Genomic DNA, 22,484 nt, shown 5'->3' with positions numbered 1-22,484 from the left:
TAAATATCTACTTATTTATTTCCTTTGAAACAAGAAATGCATTTTTTTTTCAGTAAATAAACAGAAAAAGAGTTAGGAATGAGGGATATCTGACAATAAAAATAAGAATTAAAAAAAGACTTATCTTATTATGTCTTACAGGTTAATATTTTTTTAAAGACAAGCTTACCCAACCAATAGATTCACTGAAATCCCACCACAGGTTTGATACCTGTATATCGAAAGGTCACTGTAATGCTGAACATCACTGGCCTTGACAAGAAGACAAGGAAAGAGAGATGAAACTGCAAAAATGTAAAATATGTCACCCAACAAGCAGCATGCTCCATGTATGTAACCCTGTTCTACATAAGAACACAGACAAAAGTAGCACAAACTAAACAGCTTTCTCTCTCCTGATTATGATCTTGGCCTTTTCTGTCCTCTATTTCCCCTTCCATTTCAGTGGAAGGCCCTATCTTGCTTCTTCCAGCGCCGCAGGGCATGGAGCTAGCCGGCGGTGAGTTTCCATCAATTAGTGCACCCCTGCGGCCTCATGGCAGAACCCACCTTTGACTGCAGAGAGATATTGATTAGTTCAGCTGCACTGTCAGGTCTGGAGTGAGCAGGGCCGGGTGATCCAAGGCCTTCACCGGAGACAAGATCATGTCGAGTTTCTGACACATGTAAGCACACACATATAACACACAACCACATGCATGGCAAGGCAAGCATGTACACACACACACACATACACACAAAACTATACACCCATACAAATGCAATGAAATGTGCTCTCTCAGATGACTGCAAGGTGAGAGAGAGGGAAGATAAGAGGAGAAGTCCACAACAGTTGCTTGTCAGAGAGTGTGATGGCTGAGAACTGACAAGTGCTTGTTAGTTTTTTTCTCATCCTGCTAGAGTTCCTATGAAAACAACAAGCTGGAGAGCCTCCAGACTCACAAAAAGATGAAATATCACCAGTAAAAACGATATGCTGTATATATCTATAAAAAAGCTCTTGAATACAGTTCTCACTCAAACAACAGTGCATTTATTTCATGTAAACTAGAGCTGGTGATGAAAAACACAACGTTGAGAGAGCTGAGCAACCGAAGGACACAAAGAAGAAACGTTTGTCTCTAATGCAATACAACATGCTGTGCTTCTATAAACAAATAGCAGTTTTACTTTTATAGTTATAATGGTAACATTATACATATGAAAAACAGCACATAAACAGGAATAGTAAGATCATTAACAAAAAAACCCTATCTGACAGCTGGAGGCCTGATAAAATAGATCTGGATCTGCTTGTTATTAGATATATATATATATATATATATATATATATATATAAAAAAAACACCCAGCACGCCCCTGCGGGCGGTTTATCCTTCAAGCTCGGGTCCTCTACCAGAGGCCTGGGAGCTTGAGGGTCCTGCGCAGTATCTTAGCTGTTCCCAGGACTGCACTCTTCTGGACAGAGATCTCCGATGTTATTCCCGGGATCTGCTGGAGCCACTATATATATATATATATATATATATATATATTTATATTTTTTTTTTAGTTCTTAAAAAAATTGAATTTGCTCTTCAAATGCTGGCAAAACCTTTGTGTTCTTTAGGTTTCTTTGCAATGATGCAATCAACTGCAAATCCACAGGTACTGACCTGTGGAAAGAATTCTTTTTGTATTCTACTTCTTGGCTGATAAACTTAAAAACTCCACTCTACTGAAGGAATCTCAAGGCCACAACACTGAAGATTTATTTGTACAGCTGGCACTTAAATCCAGCAGTAGCGTATTATTCCAGCTTATCACTTTGGCAGAACCAAGTACACTCCAGACTCAAATATGCATATACAGGATGTTCTGTGTTAAGTACAGACCAGATATGCATCCAGTAACAGTGACACATATAATAATAATAATAATATTTTGTCCAAGAGAACTGTAAGAGAACACTGAAGGCATGCTGCTTTCTTAAAGTACACAAAATATGCACGATTTATGATACCAACCTTGCTTAAGTCATTTTGTTTTACACAGATTTAGTTACTAAACTAAACTGAACTAAACAATCCTTTTGTGCAGCAGTAACAAACTATAGGATCAGATAAGTGATGAATTTCTGAGTTGCTGTTGAACTTCGACATCTGTGGAACTGTCAAACACCAGTCGGTAGCTGCTGAGCGCACAAGTTCAGCAGCAAAGTGTTCGGGGGATCCAGACAGACATCTTTTTTGCAACCACAGATATTACCTCCCTGGTGGCCTCAAAACAGAATGCAGTTTTAAAGCATGTCTGGATTTGTTTCACTTATAAAACTAGAAGCTACACCAATCTAAGGTTGAAATGCATGGACTGAATTTAGCTCTCACCAATAAATAGCTTACATCTTGTTTTAAATCTATTTTTAAACCAAATCAGCATTCCATTAAAAAGTGTCATGAAATTTGAATGCACCTTTTAAACTAAGCTAACTAAGCAGCTAGCTTTAACAGCTAACTACCAAAAAACGATCAATTTGTAGGAATATCATCCCGAGCACCCTCAAAAAGCTGAAAGGGTGTGAAAGCCACATTACTAAACTTAAGTCTTAAATTGCTCCACTTTATTTCAACATACAAATATAATGCATTAAGATTTCACGCAATATTTCAATGAAGTGGTGACTAAATGACCAAATTATACAGTCATAAAGAAAATATTAATGCACCCCCCTTGTACTAAACAAGAGCTGAACTAAGAGCTGCTAAATGAACAGCTATAACCACTGTGACTAAATAAAACCTCCCACCTCGTCACAGAGAAAAAAACCACATGCTCTGAAGACATTCACTAGTTGCGCAGTGTAAATCTGCCCAGGACTGTTATTTGCTGTCTGAGAACCCAGTCCTTCCAAACCTGAATGCGATGTAAAGCCTTTATCTGCAGCCGTCTTTCTGTGTTCCTTGTACACACACAACAGTGTTTAGAGCAAAGGCGTGATCACATAACTTCCTGTCTCCTTTCTGCTTTGTGGAAGCATGAAGTTACTGAACTGAACCCCCCCCTGCAGTTTTTTGCTCTCTGTTGGTTAAATAAGCCATTTCACCTTCTTTTCACCCCCCTCGATCTGCTCACACGAGCTGTCATTCCATTACGCTGAGATGTCGAGTGTTTCTGGGGTTTTTTCTGAGGCGAATTCTTATCCTTTACGTCAGTCAAGTATTGCACAACAGATATTAAACACTGTGCTTGTTAAGAATTCTTGAATTACGCTAGAATCCCTTTGAATTTAACATATTCTACCGTTTAAAATGCAACAATGTTTACCACTAATATAGTCTTGGGAAATCCTGGAGTCACTGAATTATCTGACAATCTGCTGATTATGGTACTGCACATTTTTTTGGTCTATGAAACATGGAAAAATAATAAAAGTTCAAGTGCTTCCATTTCAATTTATGTTCACATGAAACAAAAGATGGCTTGAAATGCTGCAGAGCAACATGTGACATAGATGTATGTCGCATTCCCATTAGATTAATATTAAATGAAAGCAAGTCAGTCAGCAAACAAATAAAGAGTTAGCGTCAAAAAATACTGAACATTTGAAGTAAGTTATTATTTATATCTGACTGAAGTGGTGCTGTAAATGAATTTTGGAACAGTTAACAAAAGATTTGCATTTTCTCAGTGATTTTTAAGTGATTACTTATATTTATAATCCAGCCATATATTTTCCTGACTGTTTTTCCAATGCAGTATTGCAGGGATGTGTATAATCATAGATATTCAATCCTTAAATATTTCTTTCCTGTTCTTTCATAAATCACCATTCCTTTTTATTTATTATTGATCTGTCAGAGGAATAGCAAGTCATGAATGTCAAGTCAGTAGTAGGGATCATCTGGGCTGTCCGCCTGTAATTTGCACAATCTGGACGGCGTCATTTCTCTGCCAAAAATGTATATCCCTGCTCAAATTGAATGTGTCGCCTCATTGCTTCGTGGGCCAGCAGGGCAGAGGAATGGTCATAATTGAAGGGAGAATTAGCAAAACCTTAAATATATGGCAGGTGATATATCATTACCCATAGACTTGACCCTACCTGACCCCTTCCTACTCCCATGTGGTTTCCTGTTCAGGCTGGTGTGCGGTAGGCAAAGGGGGCCTCTGCTGCCTCTCAAGCAGCTAAATCAACAGCGTCTCGCCACAGCTTGCGTTGGAGTGTTTTGCTTGAACGGTTTCATGAAAAACTAATCATCTGTTCATCATGGAGATCAAACATACACCGAATGCAATGATCAGGAAAAGCAATCTGATAATGCTTGAAGAGTCAGTAGTCCAGATATAATAATTTCCAGATTAAAAACGTCCCTCCCCTCCTCCTTATGGCTCATCCCTGGACCTCCTCTCAGCTTTTATGCCCTCATTGAAGTTCAAGCAAGACAGGAAAATTGTTATCATGTTTGTAATTGCTGCTCAATAGGCTGATGCGCAGCCACAGCCTATCTCCATGTCCTGAACATTTGTCAAAGAGCGATAACCAAACCTTATCAAGACTCATTTGTATTCTGTGTTCCTCTGAAAACACGCAACTAAAAAACTCCAATTCGATTTCATAATAATATTTTATTCCCAGAGTGCAAGTTAAATTTACTCTAACCTTAATAAAAGATTTTATAAGTTATACAGAAAAAAAGCGAACACTGTCTTTCAAGGAGCCCTATTGAAATTTCTAATATCGATATGTTGTCTTTGATCTCGTACCGTACCATTTTCAAGCTTCACATAAAGAATGCAGTAATTACAAGAGACGTTATTGACAATCAGACCACCCAGCCATACACAGGTATCTATTTCCACTTTTAAAGGCGACATGTGAACAAATGTAGGGTCAAGGCAATCTTCCTCCTTCTCTAATAGCCTGCTAAAAAATGGGATGAGAAAGTTTTACACTGACTGCAGAAAAGTTGTTTCAAGGAAACCATTTAAAGTTGGCCAGTATCAAGGTTCCCTAGAGATCAGAGGAGAAAAAAGATGATTTATTATGTACCGAGACTCTCTCAAGCTTAAAACAATTACCTGCAGATGCCCCATAAGCAAATAAAGTGAAAATAAATAGTAGCTGTGTAATGTTTGATTCACCCGCTGAACATAATAACATTTTGTCATTTCCACAAAGTGGACTGGAATGAAATTAGAGGTCCCTGTAGCCTGTAATGAAATGTGGTGTCTTGTGACTCTAATGCAGTTTGTCATCATTTGGATATATTAATGCTCTTCTTCAACTTTCGTTTGATTGATGAAGGCTCCAGTAATAAAGACAAGCAAAAACATCACAGGACTCTAGCTGCACACTGCTGTCCAGTCTGCATTATGAATTTTAAGAGACAAAGTATGAGTTGAACAGCTAAAATTAAATTTATAAACAAACCTGACATCTTCTGTAACTTGCAGGTGAAATTAACTTTTAATAAAAATGATAACAGAATAGCTTTTGAGTTTGATTTTTTGATTTGTCATTGATTGGAGAAGAGTTATGGAGCAAAAAAAGAAAAGAAAAAAAAGACAGAATGTGAAGTCAATTATTGACTTATTATAGTTTGGAATTATATTAACTGAGACAGGCCAACATTTGCATTAAGATTTGTTATGTTATGCACAATTTTATTGCATGAGATGCAAACATTTAATTATGCTTTTCTTTGTTAAACAAAAACATGTTTTTCATTATAATTTATAACCAAAGAGAGTAGTTGAATCTAGTGAGTTTTTCGCTCTAGAGTAAAAATAGGATGACAAACTCTTTGTTGCTAGGAAAAAATACCTTTTTAATGTTTTGCTGTTGGAGACCAAACACCAGCAGTTGCTGTGACCAACCTCTGGACAGCTATTTTCAATCACAAGGTGACAGGCACAGGTGGACATGTCCTGTCTCTAAACAATCGTGGTTCAACTTGGGCTGGTGAAGCTTTGCAAATAATTGCTGTCTAATTTTTTAAATGCAAACAAATTGCCAGCACTTTGCAATCAATCTGAGTCAGTCTGCACCAAGAAGCTCAACTTGTCTCTGGTGCATGTTGTTGCAATAGGGGGCCCGACTCAACTGGTTGCTAATTGGTTTTATTTTGGTTAAATTCCTACAATACAATTAAGGGTTGTTACTTTATTTGTGGTGGGATGTCCAAATTTGTGTTGAAAATCTGTGGTGGTTTGATGGAAACAGATTTGGTGCAGACAACGACAGATATGTGGTATGTTTTTAAGTCTCCATATTATCACAGATTGCATGTAATTGCAACTTGATCCCATTCAATTCAAACTTATTGCAGATTGTCTCTTTGCACATCACTGTCTTGTTGCTTTGAAGACAGCACCTTAGTTGTCTGTGACGCAACCATTTCAAAGGTGAGATTGCAAATTTATGGCACATAAATTTGAAGTAATGTTGGACATGCCACGGTTTTCAACTGCTGTTTTCCTTAGTGTAAATGTAGATAAGCTAACAAATAAAAAGGATCCCGATAAACAACATTGAACTTGTGATTTCATCAGCACCGATGTGACACAGAAAATGTGGGTATAAAAACTCAAAATCTATAAAAGCAAGGAGCAACTCAGGAACGAGCATCCAGCGTAAAAATCTTCCAAAACAAACATGCGGTGGGACCTACGTTGGTGACCTCTGTTGAATAAGAGAGCACCAGAAAATAGTGTCTATATTTTAAGCTTTGGATGAATGCAAAACACAAACAAAAACAAAGCAAAATTTAATTATTGATGTGATTGCTAGTAAATTCAACAATTCCCTTCTCAGTTGTCACAGTTTTAATTTACCACAGAACTATATGGGCTTTATCTTCCGAGGAAGCAGCTGGCAGGAACACTCTCTCCACTAGAGATGGGGTTCAAATGGACCGCTGGACAGCCCACTGGGACCAAGAAAGATAAAATACAGTTGATCCACAATGGAGTACACAGCTACAAATCCCCAAGGCTGCAGTATCACTCGCATTTCTATTGCATTACCCCTCATTACAAAAACACCACCTCAGGGCAAAACTAGAAGATACACATTGTAAACTTTATCTGCGCCCACATCTTATATAATAGTTTGCATTAAGTAGCCCTCTGGTGGCAATAGGTTGATTTATTTCCACGGTGAGGCTTAAAAAAACACACAAATAAAGCTTGGTGTGTCTAATTTTACTGTCGCCCTTCAAAGCTGCGAGCAGAAAGGGAGGTCATTACTGGGTGACGGGGGAGGCATCGGTTAATCTGTGAATAATGTCAAGGGTGAGGTTGGAGTGATGTGTGAGGGTGGGGTATTTAGGTGGAGAGATGCTTAGATTGTGTTGTCTGGCAGCTCATCTATATTTTATGCTGCCACTCAGACAAATGAAACAGGAGCCACCCGGAACAAGGGGGGACCCTCTGACACTTCAAAGGGAAGTCCTATGGGTGGTTTCTTATTGAAGCTAGGCCTGTACCAACCCAGACCCACATACATAACCCCCTCAACACATGCTGGGAAGCTGCTGGGGCCTCATTAACCCTTAAACAGGCTTGTGAGGGTGTGACGTTCACAGGACTAATTACCTATCCAACTGACTGAGAGAAGTGCGCCTGCCCCGTCACACAAACACAAACACACACCACTAAGTGCTGGCGGAGTTTATGATAACAGAGATAGCGGTGGTAGATGCTCCAGAGTGTTTGCCCTAAATGAAAACCCTGATCCACTGTTTTGTTTTGTTTTTGCGATGATTAGCAGTTTCAGAGCCTTGCTCCCCCTCCCCCTTCATACCCTGTCATACAATAGCAGTATTTCATGATTAGTGAAATCTGACAGTGATAATGAGGAGAACGGAAAGATGAAAGGGGAGGAAAGAGAAGGGACACAGGATGAGAGAAAAAGAGGCACATATCAAAGAAGGGACTAATTGAGGTAACACAGCAAGCCAAATCCACATCCCGATTTGCATAAAACAGTGCAGCTTCATTTGGCCATCTCTAACGACGCTAATGTCTTAACAAATTAATTTTGCTAATTAGGCACGCCCAGTGGAGCTCACCAGCAGATTAAGCAGATTAAACAAACAGATGCTGATTACCCATGGGCGGGCTGAGAGGTGCTTTTCTCTGGGTATTGTCGCCATGTTTCCTTGTGACTTCTGCGGCATCTCACTCAATAATACAGGTTTATACACCATGATATGTATGATACAGCAGCTCTCTACAAGAATGAGGAGTATGTTCAGACTGAGCATTCGGTGCCAGCTGTCATGTACCGCACACATCTTGAGTCATAAAATCTTCAGGCGTAACAGTGCAGCTAAAATATACACAAAATAACTGAATCCAATAAGATTCCTCCTGTAGGGAGATATAAGCGTGGATGTTGGACCATTTTTTTGACATAAATATTTAATTTAATGTAAGGCAAAAGTACTTGGCAGAGAGAGAGTGTGTGTGAGAGCAAGCAAGGCAGAGGAATTTTGAAAACAATGGTGGCACAGTCATTTCTGCTCTCGGTTTAACTGGATATTATTGGACAATAAACTAAAACACAAGTCCTGTTGAACAGATTATGCAAATCTCGCTTTGCTTTGTTCTCTTTGAAATGTGTTCAGTTTCTTCCGATTGACACAAATTTAAATTCGACATCTTCACTGCACTTCTTTTGTGATTTTGTTTATTTTTGGTGCTCGTTTGCTGAACAAATTCCTCTTCTAATCATTTCTAATGTCTCCCAGAATGCCTCCTGCTGAGAAGTGGGAATTTGTTACATATAGTGTTCATGAAGAGATGTGACAAACAGGAACCACCAACGACAATATGTTATTTTGAAATTTTAAGGGAAGTGATCCAGATCTGCACCAGAGTTTAATGGGCTCTTCCACTGCACATGCTAAGCTTGGTACTTTTGCAAGTTTTCTGACAAACAAATGGACAAAAGGGTGCAAATCCACCCTTTATAAGGTCTGCTTAGCTTAACAATGTGTCTATTGTCCATGTGAAGAAAAAATAAATAAATTTTACTACTGGCGTAGAATACTAGGTGTATCCTGTCTATTATCCTATAACAGCTGGTATAGACTCCAGTCCCCACCCACCAACTTTAAGCTGGATAAGAAAACTGGTGCACGGATGGATAAATGTTTCAGGATATTTACATTATGTAGAAATCTACTTTTCACATTTCTGCTTCATTTCCACTTTCTAGTAGGCTTTTAATAAGAACAAACTAGAATAATCAAATTAATTTTGAGTTCATCTCAATTCATTTCTGTGTGTTGTCCAAACAACACAATGTAAGGAATATGGAGAGTAGATAAAACGCTGAATAAATCTGAATCAGTCTGGACTGTTGAGTTTTCATATTTTATATTCCCATATAAAGGCTGCCTGAATAAAAGAGTGGCTGCATGCTGAGTGCTGAGTATAATTTTGTTTAAAAGTCTCTAAATTTCTTAGAACTTCTGTTTAAAATCTAAGATTTTCTAGCTGCACTGAAAGTAAGTAGTGAAATGTGAATTTCTGTGCACCTAGATGGAAAAAGATTTGCATTTGCATCACAGTTAATTGCTGCAGTATCACACACTGTACATGTAATTGCCAACAACCTCAATCAGGCAAATTGTTTGCAGGCTGATAGAAAGTTGCTTTGAAGACCTCAACTGACTACGAGGGGTTGCAGACTTGATTCTGAAGCAGTGATATGAAAGGCAATGAGATTGCAATTGTGTCTATGTGTCTATGTAACTAGCTTCTTGTACTAGAATTCCAAAGGAATAACTATAGTATAATCCATCCATCCATTCATTTGGTGGAGCCTATCCCAGCTGTCACATGGTCATCTGTCTATCACAGAGCTATAATACATGAAAGCTGGAAAATGTCCCCCCCGACTTAGACTTTCATATTTGCAATGATACAAATTAGCATACAAATGTTATCAGGGTTTCATCTCACCAATATTTGCTGATCTCCACGTGACTCTAACTCTTGTACATTTTCTATTTTAGACAATACACATAAGATGGAAAGACATGGTCAGGTGCTTGACAAAAAAGTTGTAAATAACAGGCAGAGCACGTCTGGTTCTGAGTTATTAATTCTCAACAGTCTCCATGCAACAAACACATTCAACAAAACTGAACTCTGAGCGTTTGCCCCTTTGCTTCTAACTGTCAAAACAACACACTTTACCTTCACCAGCATATTTTTACTCAGTGGCAGCCTGAGAGGAATGAAGTGCAGCTCGCAGGTGTAAAAAAAAAATCTCCATCACACATCAAAACTTGTATCATTTTTTCTGAGAATTTGAGCATAACATGTTCAGCATGATGATTTCTGAGCAATTGAGGGATTGTTATCTCTGCTGTCTTTTCTCCAAATTTTTATCCTCACCCTCACTGCTAGGTCCCAGCTCAAGTATCCCTGCACCAGTCCCCTGGTGGTGTGTTGTGTGACAGCTGCTGCCCTCTTTGGCAATGGTGAAATGAATAGATTATGAGCAGTAATTAGGTATACAGCAAAATCAATGTGCTCTGGGGCAAGACCTGGGGGTGGGGTAGGAGGTAGGGGTGTAGGGCAGAAGGCTGTGTGAGGGAGAGAGAGGGGGAGGAAGGAAGTAGCAGGGGGTGTCAGTGAGAAGCAATAGATGGGTAGAGAAAGGAGGGGTGAAGCATGCAAGGCAATGGGTTTGTCTGCTGTTCACAGAAGGTTTGTCAAAGAATATATGTTACCAATACTGGGCATACTGGCAACATTGTAGTCACTACGTGGATTTGCAAGGTTTTTGCAAAGAGTAAAAAAAAAACCTAATTCAAATGTAAACAACAGGAGCAATTTATTATTAAAGTGAATAAACAAAGATGATAAAGATAAAATTAATTTACAGACATAAATGGGATTCTTCTAAACCACACAGAGAAAAAGTCATGTAACTGAAGGAGACTACAGAGTTTTTTTTTTTTCAAATGTTAAAACAAGAGCGAGACTGAAATTTGTGATATTGTCTTGAGAACATCAAAATAATGTCCCCCAATTTACCCCATTTCAATTTGATACGTATTTCTGAAGACGTGAACAATTTATCCATTTTTGACACATGTGACAATGGAAAGTCCTTCCCCCAAAATTCCTGACTCATGATATGGATCAATACTGACTCAAATATTCATCACTTGGTAAGCAGGGGCTAGTAAAATCTCGACAACTTTCATGCATATCTGCCCATCAGTCTTCCAATAACAAGAACACAGTGGTATGTGGTTAGCACCATTACCTCATAACAATAAGGTCCTGGGTTTAAATCCACTGGTTGGTTGGGGCCTTTCTCTATGCTGGTTGTCTTCGGTTATTCTGACTTTCTTCGAAAGACATACGTGTTAGATTAACTGGTCTAAATTGGCCATTAGTGTGAAATGTTATCGGTGTCTCTCTGTCAATCCTTCAGTAGATGGGTGGCCTGTCCAGGGTATACCCAGCCTCTGACCCTTTGACTGACTGCTATTTGGCTTCACCCTACCTGTTGGATAAGTGGAAGAAAGAGGATGGATGGGCCATCAATAGCAGAGGTAACAGTAATATCAAGTACCCTGCAAAGAAATAGTAAATCAGTTTTAACACTAATGAATATTTTTGTGACTCCTGGTTATATAACATGTAGCCCAATGAAGAAAACTCAGTTCTATGCTAGTGTTACACAAAACCAGAACCATTATCTTTAGTCATACTGAACTGTGCTCATTGCAAAGATGTTCCAACTCACACTACAACACTGTCAAATTGGAAGTCATTTTGGTCAACTGGTTAAAGAGTCTTCCTTTCAAACAACCTGCACAGCCAACAGTTTTTAAGAAGTGCAACTGCCAGCCCAATTAAGGGGTTAAACACAGCCTGCCAGTCTGTTCAGACTGACTAAAATCCACTTTCAGCTAAATCCACTTTCATTACTAAACCTGACTTAGCTGACTTAGATATAATAATATTGCCTCTGCTTCTTCTGTATATCAAGGGTGGAGTGCTGTAAAATGTCAAAAACGTCTTTGTTTAGCAGACTACAGTACCATCACTAAGAGAACCATAGCCAAAACTACAAATATGCAAATTAGAACAAATTGGAAATACTTTATATTATCAATATAAGTTTCTATCAATATTTTTGATAGAAACTTTAAAAACCCGAGGTGTGGAATATAACAGTTCTTCTTGTGTATGTCTGCTTACATCTTGTCATAAAGAGTGAAATAAAAACTTTAAAGCCAGGTGTTTTTAAAGGAACAGCAAAAGAAAAGGAACATGTTGCATAAAGAAGGAGGCTGGGATAAGAAAGAGGTGGTGGTGTAGGATGGTGCTATACTCTCCAAACCCTAAATATGTCCTCCAGTAATGTATCTTACTCCTTTTTAGTGGCAGAGGGCTGAATGACCTGCCTGTGATCTTCTCCATAATTAACATATGCTTGTTAGTCAAGGTTGGTTGGAAGCTCTGCGACCCCCCCCCCCCCCCCCCCCCCCACACACACACACCAGAATAAAGCTCTGCTTCTCACTTAGAGGCAAATGAGGCAGACACTGTGAGTTGTAAAACACCAAGCAAAAGAGTAACAGCCATAAAGGCTCGGTTTACAAAGTAATCACGCTGTGTCAATCACTTTTAAGGACATTATCTTACATGTTAATTTCTGCAGTCTCTTTCATTTTCTTTGAGTTCAAATAACACTTATCAGCATCAGTGCCAAGGGTAAGTCTGATCAAATTTGCTCTGAAAATGACTCCAGACCACTTTAATAGGGTCATGAATATGAAGTGCTGATAGCGCATGTGTGGTATTTGTCCAATCTCTCCCAACCTCATTTGGACATAATGAAGACATGCCCCTACTTCTGATTATCCCCTCAATTTCCCAGGGCTCTTGACCTCTCAGTAAGAAGATAAATAGAATCTGTTTAACCTATCAGGATAACTGATGAGAATCACTGTGTATATAAGCTGAGTTATGCCAATTTATTCACCAATAGAAAATCCAAGACTTTATTTTTTTTTTACATGATTATCACATTATCAAGTGTCTCTGCAGTTAGAGGCCTTTCTGTTAAATGTGAATTGAATGATTACTGACTTTGCTCAAGATCAAACCCAATATTTAGCATTTTTATCTATCTATCTATCTATCTATCTATCTATCTATCTATCTATCTATCTATCTATCTATCTATCTATCTATCTATCTATCTATCTATCTATCTATCTATCTATCTATCTATCTATCTATCTATCTATCTATCTATCTATCTATCTATCTATCTATCTATCTATCTATCTATCCATCCATCCATCCATCCATCCATCCATCCATCCATCCATCTATTTATCTATGGAACAAGAAGATATCATATTAAGATGACAGAAAGGCTGAGTGCTGAGTTATTGGTTACTGGTTGATGTTACTGGTTGATGCTAGCAACCTCAGGTAGCATAGTCCATAGACTATATAGATGCTCTGCTAATTAGTGCCAAATGAAAAATGAAGCCACTGTGCCTGCCTTCCTTTTAGTGCCTTATAGTGGCAAGCTCCAAAAGGGAGTCAATTCCCATAGTCTGTCATGTTAAAATGCCCAGTGTTACATCATTAAAAGGCATGTTTATAATCTAGTCGGGGGTGGAGGTTTATAACCAATCTATCTGCGTGCTGGGGTTATGGGCATAGCTGTTTTTATTGACATGAGCCCAGACACACAGCTTAAACATCTGCTAGGCCTCACTTCTGCTAACTAGAGTCACTAAGCTACATGTGTGATCCTTTAATAACCATCCGAGAAGTTTTTGCTTCGGTTTTAGAGAGTGAAAATCTACTGTTTTATTAGCCTTTTTTTTTTTTTTTTATCACTGATTACAGATTATCTGTATCATTTCACTCATACACTTTATGGATGCAGCTTTATAATCTACCTGGCTAGCATTAGCTAAGCGATCACTATATCTATGAAAGCCATATGAAAAAAGTTTTCACGGGACTTTATACACTCCTGTGAAAAACACAGTATACAGCCTTCTTTGGAAGTGATACACATTGCAAATGTGATGTACAGCTAACACAGATTACCACGACTCCACCAACTGTCTAGCACAGGGGTGGGGAATTACAGGACTCAAGGGCTGGTGTCCTTCAAGTTTTAGATGTGTCCATGATCCAACACAGCTGATTTAAATGGCTAAATTACCTCCTCAGCATGTCATGAAGTTCTCCAGAGGCCTAGTAAGGAATTAATCATTTGATTCAGGCGTGTTGACCCAGGGTGAAATCTAAAACCTGCAGGACACCGGCCCTTGAGGCATGGAGTTTCCCCACCCCTGGTCTAGCATGGTGGTGGAGTGGTGACGATTTGTGCTTCCTTTGCAGCCACAGGACCTGGGCACCTAGCTGTCACCCAGCGAGTCCAGACCTCAGTCCAATTCAGATGTTTTACGAGAGCTGTTCAGAAACAAACGCTTGTAAACCTCAATGAACTGAAACAACACTGTAAAGAAGAGTGGGTCAAAACTCTTCCACACTGATGTGAGAGACTGAAAAAGTCAAACGGCAAACTATTACTTTCAGTTATTGCTACTAAAGGTTGTTTTACAAGTCAATGGATGGTGGAGTGTATTTAGTTTTTCACAAGGCTGCAGGTAGTCTTATGAAAATGTTCTTTTTCTCATTATTGCATCTATGCATTTACTTTGTAGTTTTTTATGTTTCAAAGGTGTTTCTCAACACATGAGGGAGTTGAAGTTGCAGAGAGATGTAAAGTTATCCATCTTGTGCATGAATATAATGTAGTGATATGAAGTTAACTACTGTATGATGAGTGATTATTCATGTTGCAATACGATAAATAAAGGCATTTTATATATGAATAATCTGGTATCTGCCCTGAACCAATTGGTTGACCTCTACTTTCAAACCCCAGCTTACTTCAAATGCTACACCTTACTCATGAAAAAGCGCAGATGAAAGAGTAAATGTTGCCATGGGTCAGAAAGAGGAAAACAAGAGGGAATAAACAGAGAAAAAGGAAGGAAAATGTTAACATCCATGTGTGGTTCTGCAGCCACAAGCGCAATTGTACTGTATGCATGTTTATATGCGTGTACATGGGGTGGGGTGGGGGGTGTTGAGTGCTGTCTGGTTATGTAGAGGTGTCTCGTCTCTATGTATGTGTGTGTGTGTGTGTGTGTGTGTGTGCATTTGCTCTCAGAGCATCTCAGTGACATCAAAGCACTGTGCAAACTGAGCCCCTGGCAGCTCTTTAGAATCCCATCTCCCCTCTCTGTTTAAAGCAGGCTAGAGAGAAAAGACCCAAACTAATAAAAGAGGTGTTATTCAAAAGAGGAATAGACTGCTCAAATGTGTGTCATGTTTGTGTGTGCGCATGGCTCAGAGAGGCAGAGAGGAGGAAGGAATATATGGAAAAGAGAGGAAAGGGGTGTAAAAAGACGGAGGGATAACAGAGATAAATAGCAAAGTGAGGGTTATAGAGAGGAAAGGATAGAGGGCACAGGGAGTAAATAGAGGAAAAAACACAAAAGAAAAGAAGTCAGTGTTTTCACAAAGCCTTGCTCTTTTTGCACTGCTCTTCATAGCTCATTTCTCCTTGTGATACTGACACAAAAGGTGAAGTGACTGTTTGTATAATCAAACAAAGCACATGCCCAAAACTGTACATTTTACAGGCTTTGTTCGTGCCAAAGGTTGTACTGTGAGCTGAAAGCAATGGTTTTGTGCTTATAGAGAGAAGAAAGAGAAGAAAGACAAAAAAAGAAAAAGAATTTCTCCTGATTTTTAGGTTTCATATCCAAAACATCTCAGGGAAATCAAGTGCATTCCTTCACTGAGTGCAGTATCACCAGTTCCTGTTGGTTGGTGTCTTTATCATTTAACCTTTCTTTTAATGGCTGCCAATCATTTGCATAACCTTGCACGAGTTTCCTGAAAAAAAAGAAGAAGAGCTGAGCATGTTCTCTTTTCTTCTTTTAGCAGCTCTCTGACTCAAGAGGCAGTGAGCGAGAAATCGAAAGCTTGAGACAGAGGATGGAGTGCAGAGGGAGGAAAGCCCACTTCAATTGATGTTGTAAAATAAAATACTTTGTAAAAGGCGAATAAATGCTGCAGTGAGTGGAAGATTCATGCGCTCAAATAAACTGGGGCTTTTGAATTTTTAATTAGAGCAGCCCTAATTATGGCCATCAGATGGCACTTCTAAACACACTCACTGCACTTTCTCCCCATTGCTCTTTTCCCCCAGCCTCTCCAGTTTGGCTTTGGACGAGGCCTCAGTCTGGGTGTATTTTTCCATGCCATTAATATTTGATGAAAATGGGCCAGGCTGCATCAGCTGCTCATCGCCACTAAGAACATGGCCTCCATTATGAGCCCTGTGCTTCCTCTCAGCCGCGTACATTAGCAAGATGACAGAACGCAACAGCACGCGCAGACGGATGTGAGGCGCGGATGCGTGTACGCACACGTGTTAGAATATCGGTTGTGTGTGCGAGTGTGTGCATGTGTGTGAGTGCGAGCTCGTCAGCCATCCCTGTCGATTGATGCTATTAGATGTTGAGAAACAGTTGGGTGTGAGCTATAATTGAGCTGACACTAATAATGAAAGCAGATACTGTCTGGAAGCCCTTGGCAATATGCTAAAGATATTGATGCCCCTAATAATTCAGGGGCTCGACAGAGTGAAGGAGAAATCTTTTTTTCTCTTTCAGATCTTGCCCAGGAAGCAGGGAAAAAAGATTTAAAATGGCCCTAAAATGCATTGAAGATCCATCTTTTCTGAGCTTTTTTCTGCTCTCATATTTAGTCGTTATGAATCACTGACAAATGCACAAGGAAGTTCAGACCATATAGATTACAGCATGATGGAGTTTGTGGGAAAATTTTATTGATGCCATATTGTATTGTAGTTAGCTGGATATGGTGATTTTTGGATTTTAAAGGGCTGGTTTTTGGCCTTGTTGCACACACACATACACGCGCGCGCAGGCACACATGTGTGCACACATGCATGCACACTTGTTTCCATGTATCACTCACTGGGGAATGTAGGAAGCCAATGTTAGGGATTGTAAGTTTACGTTGAGCTAGTCAAGGACCTCCATAATGACCAACTCAACCTTGTGATTCGTGTCTGAGAGCCAGGTCCCTGGGGGAGATATGAGCATATGTGTGTTTTTGTGGTGTGTGTATGTGTGTGTGCTGGCAGGGCATAACCTAAAACACAGTCATGTTAAAAAAAGGGTAAGAAGTGCAGTGGATAAAAAGACCAAAGCAAGTAGTGATAGATTTATGAGTCTGACATGTCATATTGATGCATTAATGTTAGTGTCATAGTTTTAAAAATAATGGATAGGAAACAAACTGCTTTTTGATGGTTCTATATATAGTTCTATATATATATATAGTTAAAATTATCATTACCTCATATATAAATGACTAAAATGAATTGCATTTCTTTCCTTAACTGAAACACACAAAATTCGCATCTTGCCTTTTCTTCTTATGACTTTTCTGGACTTTTAATTTAAATTATTCACAGCCACAGTCGTGCACTTTGGTCAAACCACGAATGCTCCTAAAACATGAAGTGAATGATTGGCAAGTTCCATTTGATGGGACTGAAATGGGCAACTTTGAGTTGAAATTCAGTGGTGATGCCAAATGGAAAGAGACTGGGGTAAGTAGAGTAGAAAACACCTGTCATCTCCAGCTTCCAGTCTCCTTGATTAACATCAAATTTTAATTTTTCTCTCCGAGCTGCGGCTGAAAGGTTGTTACGCTCCTGATGCACAAGCGCTTGTCTCCCAGAGTCTGTAGGTTATAAGGCTAATGCAAACAAGGAAAAGAAATATGACGTGAGGTGAACGTGTGGCTGCGTAAAACACAGAGAAAGAGAGGGGAAAAAAAATCTTTACCCTGTACGTCTGTTTTCTTGATGACTACACGTGCTATTGAAATGAACTGTACATTTGTGAATACCGTATCCATCTGTTACATACTAATAGACCCAACATTATTAAAATAAATTCCCACTCTTCCCTGAATTATCGTCTATTGAGCTAAACTGTATCTCACCATGTAAAAATAAAAATCCTATCTGGGGAAATACACAACACAATTACTTCAAAGGCTTCCCCCAAAAGCACAACACAAAGCTGCATAAAAGCAGGACCCCAAACAACTCTAAACGGTTTCAGTCCCAACATGGTGGCTGTAATATTTCTTAATTGGATGATGGAAATCACACGGGCCTTTTGTTTAGCTCCGTGCACCGGGAACACACCACACGCCATCATCTATGACTCTCCCTTGCTCCTTCTTTCTCATTTGCATATTCAGTGAGATATCAATTATTTATCCCTCGCCACAATGACTTGCTGCATTAGTATGTGTCTCCACACTGTATAACATAGCAGTATATGCATTATTCTGAATAATGTGACGAGTGGAATAAATCAGTATGTAAAAATGCCAAATAACAGCAGGATACTGTGAAAATACAGACTTATATAAAATTATTATTATTATATAAACATATTATAATTTATTAAATTATGTTAGGAATTATATATAAAGAGAATTTGTGTTGATTCATAGTTACTGCATAATTACTTGATAAAAACACATAAACAATATTATCACAATGTAATTACATAAATATATTAATTGTATAAATGTATAAATTCATTGTTTTCCACTATGTTTAAGCCAAAATAAATAAACGTAACAGTGAAAGAAAACGATAAAAACATATTCAAAGATTTTCTTTTATTAATCAATTTTAGCCTTTGTGCGCGCGCACACACACACACACACACACACACACACACACACACACACACACACACACACACACACACACACGCATTCCTTTACAACTGAATTGCTCTCCCTTAGCATGTGTTATATGCATGTTTATATTAGGTGAGAATAGGACACAATATTTGAAAAGCTTTTAAACAATAACTCCGTTACCCCAAGAGACACATTTCCATTTACACGCTGTTGCCCCTGTGAGGTGTTTTTCCCATCTCATTGCTGTTATTACTGCAGGAAAACAATGTGATCGCTAATCAGAATATTATTTCATCAGTGAGAAGCAGCTCACTATTACAGCTGCACCTCAACCAACAATGACCTGAGGAAAAAAAAAATCATGGCCTCGCCAGCCAATACTCTTTCTCCTTCAAGCCAGCTCCAACACAGACACACGCACGTATACCCACGCAACAAACACACACACGCATACACACACACACACACACACACACACACACACACACACACACACACACACACACACACACACACACACACACACATACACAGATTCTCTCACAAACAGAGCAACACACCATCGCCCGTTGCACAGAATAGATGACCACACTTACTTTAAATGTCCCGTGAAGGAAAGTTTTCAGATTTTTTTCTTCTCTCCTCCACCTCCCTCAGACCAACTCCGCTCTTAGTGCTTCGACAAAGATGCGAGAGGAGCTCAGAGAAAGTGTACCCGCCATCGCCACCCATCTGTTAGCCTCTCTTAACAGATATCTATAGCTAAAAAAGCAGGTGGCTCCCTATCATTTTATGCATTTTCTCCCTGTATGGTCTTCTACCTTGCACGGATGCAGACTGTGCTCTCTGCATCTGGTTGCACAAGCACAATCAATATGGAAGGGGAGAGCTATTTTATGATTGGAGAAGTTGTTGTGTTTTTGGTGGTGAAATTCATTATTTAGTATCTGAACCTTCAGCAATTCAGTATCATTTATTCATAAAGTCCCTTTTTGCCAGGAGGAAATGGATACAGCTGCAGCAACCGAGAGAGAGAGAGAGAGTGAGAGAGAGCGAGAATAAGAGAGAGAGAGAAAGAGAGAGAGGGAGGGAGGGAGTGAAGTAAAAGAAGAGAACGATGGGGAGAGATGAAGAGAAAGAACATGTGGGGGGTGTGAGCAGGGGAGGTGGATGGATTGATGATATTGATCAGGCACCTCTTGAAATAAAGGCATAGGGGCTTTATTTTTTCAAGCTCTGATGATTGACAGATAAAGAAAGGAGAAGGCTGGGAGGAGGAGTGGGCCTTGAACATCACATGACGGCACTGAGCGATTAAAGGAGCTCTTCTGACAAGCACAGCGAGGCAGGCTCAAACACACTACAGAGGCAGAAGGATGGATTGTGAGGAATCACTCGAAATGATGTTTGTTTACTTTGCAAAAACACAGGAGAAAGAAGGCAGAGGGGGAGAGTTGTTAAGTGGTGAGGTTCTGTAGATGTGTGTGTGCGTGCAAAACAACTTGCTTTGTAAATTTGTTTCTCAGAAGCTGCAGCTATGGACCGCACAAATGCTGACTAATGTCGAGGCTGCTGCACCATTCTTTGAAAACGAAAGAAAGAGAAAAAAATACAACAGCTGCAATAAAGGCGCCATTTAAAAAAAATAGCACTGCACTCTGTAAAAGTCTGAATCTACAGTGTGTAGTGTATAGAACAGCATGGAGAAGAGATGTATGAAATCATTTAGCACATGGTGTTTTCCGTGGCTTTTTCTGACAGGGAAATCTTTCTACACCCGCAGCAAAGGGGGAGGAAAGGTTTTTTTTTCATTGTCTGTTTTGTATTCTGTTCAAAATAAAAGCAATTTGAGAATCATTCCAGGTCTTGAATTATTTAGATTCAACTTAGTGCAACGCTCGCACCAGAAATTGCTGAGATCCATCTCAGTCAGGCAGTAAAGAATGAGATACACCTGTAGCTGCCGTGGCTTTTGGCTTCAGAGCTGCCATTGGCTGCCCTGACTTCCTGTTTTGTAGGTTGTTTGTGTCTCTTCGGATGTTAAAATAATGTTAAACTTCTGTTTTTTCTAAAGGCAATTTTAAGGCTCTTAAACTGAAAAAGGTGTGGCATTTTGCTGATAACAAATAAATCTCACACAACATAGTTGAAGTACTGAATTGATAGAATAAAAACGCTGCTAATAAAATTAAAAAGATGACATCCTTTCCTCGATTCTTTTTTTAATATGGGCCTTTGTTTCTGTTGAGCTGTGTAGCTAATGCTGCAGCAGGCTACAACCAGCTAAGAAGAGACTTAAATTGCTTTCAATCCTATTTTATAGTTTGATGATTTAAGAAAAAAAAAAGAGTTATTTATGAATAAAGTCACTCAGGGTCATAAATCCTTTTAGCCAAGGTGCATGTCTGTGTCCTGCTCACCACTGTGACTCCATCATGAGTTATGATGCGCAAAGTGGTTAAGGCTGCAGGCTACAAAAGAAATGCTGAAACCCTTATCAGAATGCGTTTTATACTCAGATTAGAAAATGACTGGAATTCCCACATGTATTGACACCATACTGTCATCAAAATGAACAAATTGCTGACTTTTTTCTTCAGAATTTGTTGGGAAAGGAGAACATTTATAATGCCTGTTCCACCATCCCCCAAACCCCCTCCTTACACTTTGTTCATACGTTTTTATGAAAAAGGAAAACATAATTGAGTAGTCGGTTTTATAACTATTGAGAGTTATTTACAAAAAGCATTTCTATCGTTGGCTAGGTCTGCAAATGTGTGAAATGCTGCCACGTTTGTGAATATTCCTTCTGGGTGCTGTAAAACCCTGAAAATTGTATTGAATTTATATACTGTAAGCCACAGTCTAAGAGCCAGAAAGTGTATAAGAGTCTGAGAATGTATTGCTTTTATTTTCCTATAATGACTTCCAGTTTTCATCTCTTTGAAGGACCCAAACAGATACATGGTGCCGGATGCATTTAAAGAAAAAGATGGACAAGAAGTAGTTTTATAGTAAATAAGAAAAAAGAAAAAAAAAGTTCAAAAATATTTAGATAAACACTTGAATAAACAGTCGACACAGTCATTTTTTTTTTTTTTTTTTGGTTTCTGGGTTTCGATTTACAAGGCTCTGGATTTTCCATGTTCATCACAACTTGATTCTGATAGGATAGCTTGAAAACACTTTTGCAAAGTCAAAAAGATTTATTTCAAATTCTGTGAACAGATTTGATTTTTGCATTTAGGAATGGATTCTGACCGAAATACATCATGTTAAGATACCCTTCTATTTCTTCATGGCTAAATTTTAGAAGTGAAAACGCATCAGCAGCAACAAAATATACAGTAACAACATAAGACATGAAACTTTTATTGGATCCAAACTGTTGGGTTGTTTTGGGAGAACTATTTCTGAAATGGCTTTGCGTAACAGTCTATCTATTTGTATTGACAAAATATGTAATGAGAAAATGTAACGTAGGCAAACCTATTTTGAAAAAACTAGAAAAGATGAATTATATATCCTTAAATTATACACTTAGCCCACAAGTCTCTCTAGAGCAATGATGTATTGTGACTAATGTTGTCTTACATATTGTTCACAGATCTTCGTCCCCTCTTTGTTCCCCTTTATCTGCTTAGATGAACTGCATGTTA

At 38.9% G+C, this 22,484-nt stretch overlaps 1 long non-coding RNA gene across 1 annotated transcript in view; it reads right to left on the bottom strand.

The window, feature by feature from the left end:
* Window positions 1-19,695, bottom strand: part of LOC147339195 (uncharacterized) — an 81,533-nt gene extending 61,838 nt beyond the window's left edge. The window contains exon 1 of the long non-coding RNA XR_015128910.1: window positions 19,422-19,695. This is a non-coding gene — a long non-coding RNA (uncharacterized LOC147339195). The remainder of the gene's footprint in view (window positions 1-19,421) is intronic.
* Window positions 19,696-22,484: the final 2,789 nt, after the last annotated feature.

Source organism: Aulonocara sp. 'chitande type north' Nkhata Bay, linkage group LG1 (assembly GCF_057382095.1).
Source record: "Aulonocara sp. 'chitande type north' Nkhata Bay isolate Kocher_YH1m ecotype deep benthic linkage group LG1, A_spYH_male_GT1.1, whole genome shotgun sequence".
Taxonomy (NCBI): Eukaryota; Metazoa; Chordata; class Actinopteri; order Cichliformes; family Cichlidae; genus Aulonocara; species Aulonocara sp. 'chitande type north' Nkhata Bay.
This window is presented reverse-complemented; position numbering and strand designations above follow the sequence as displayed.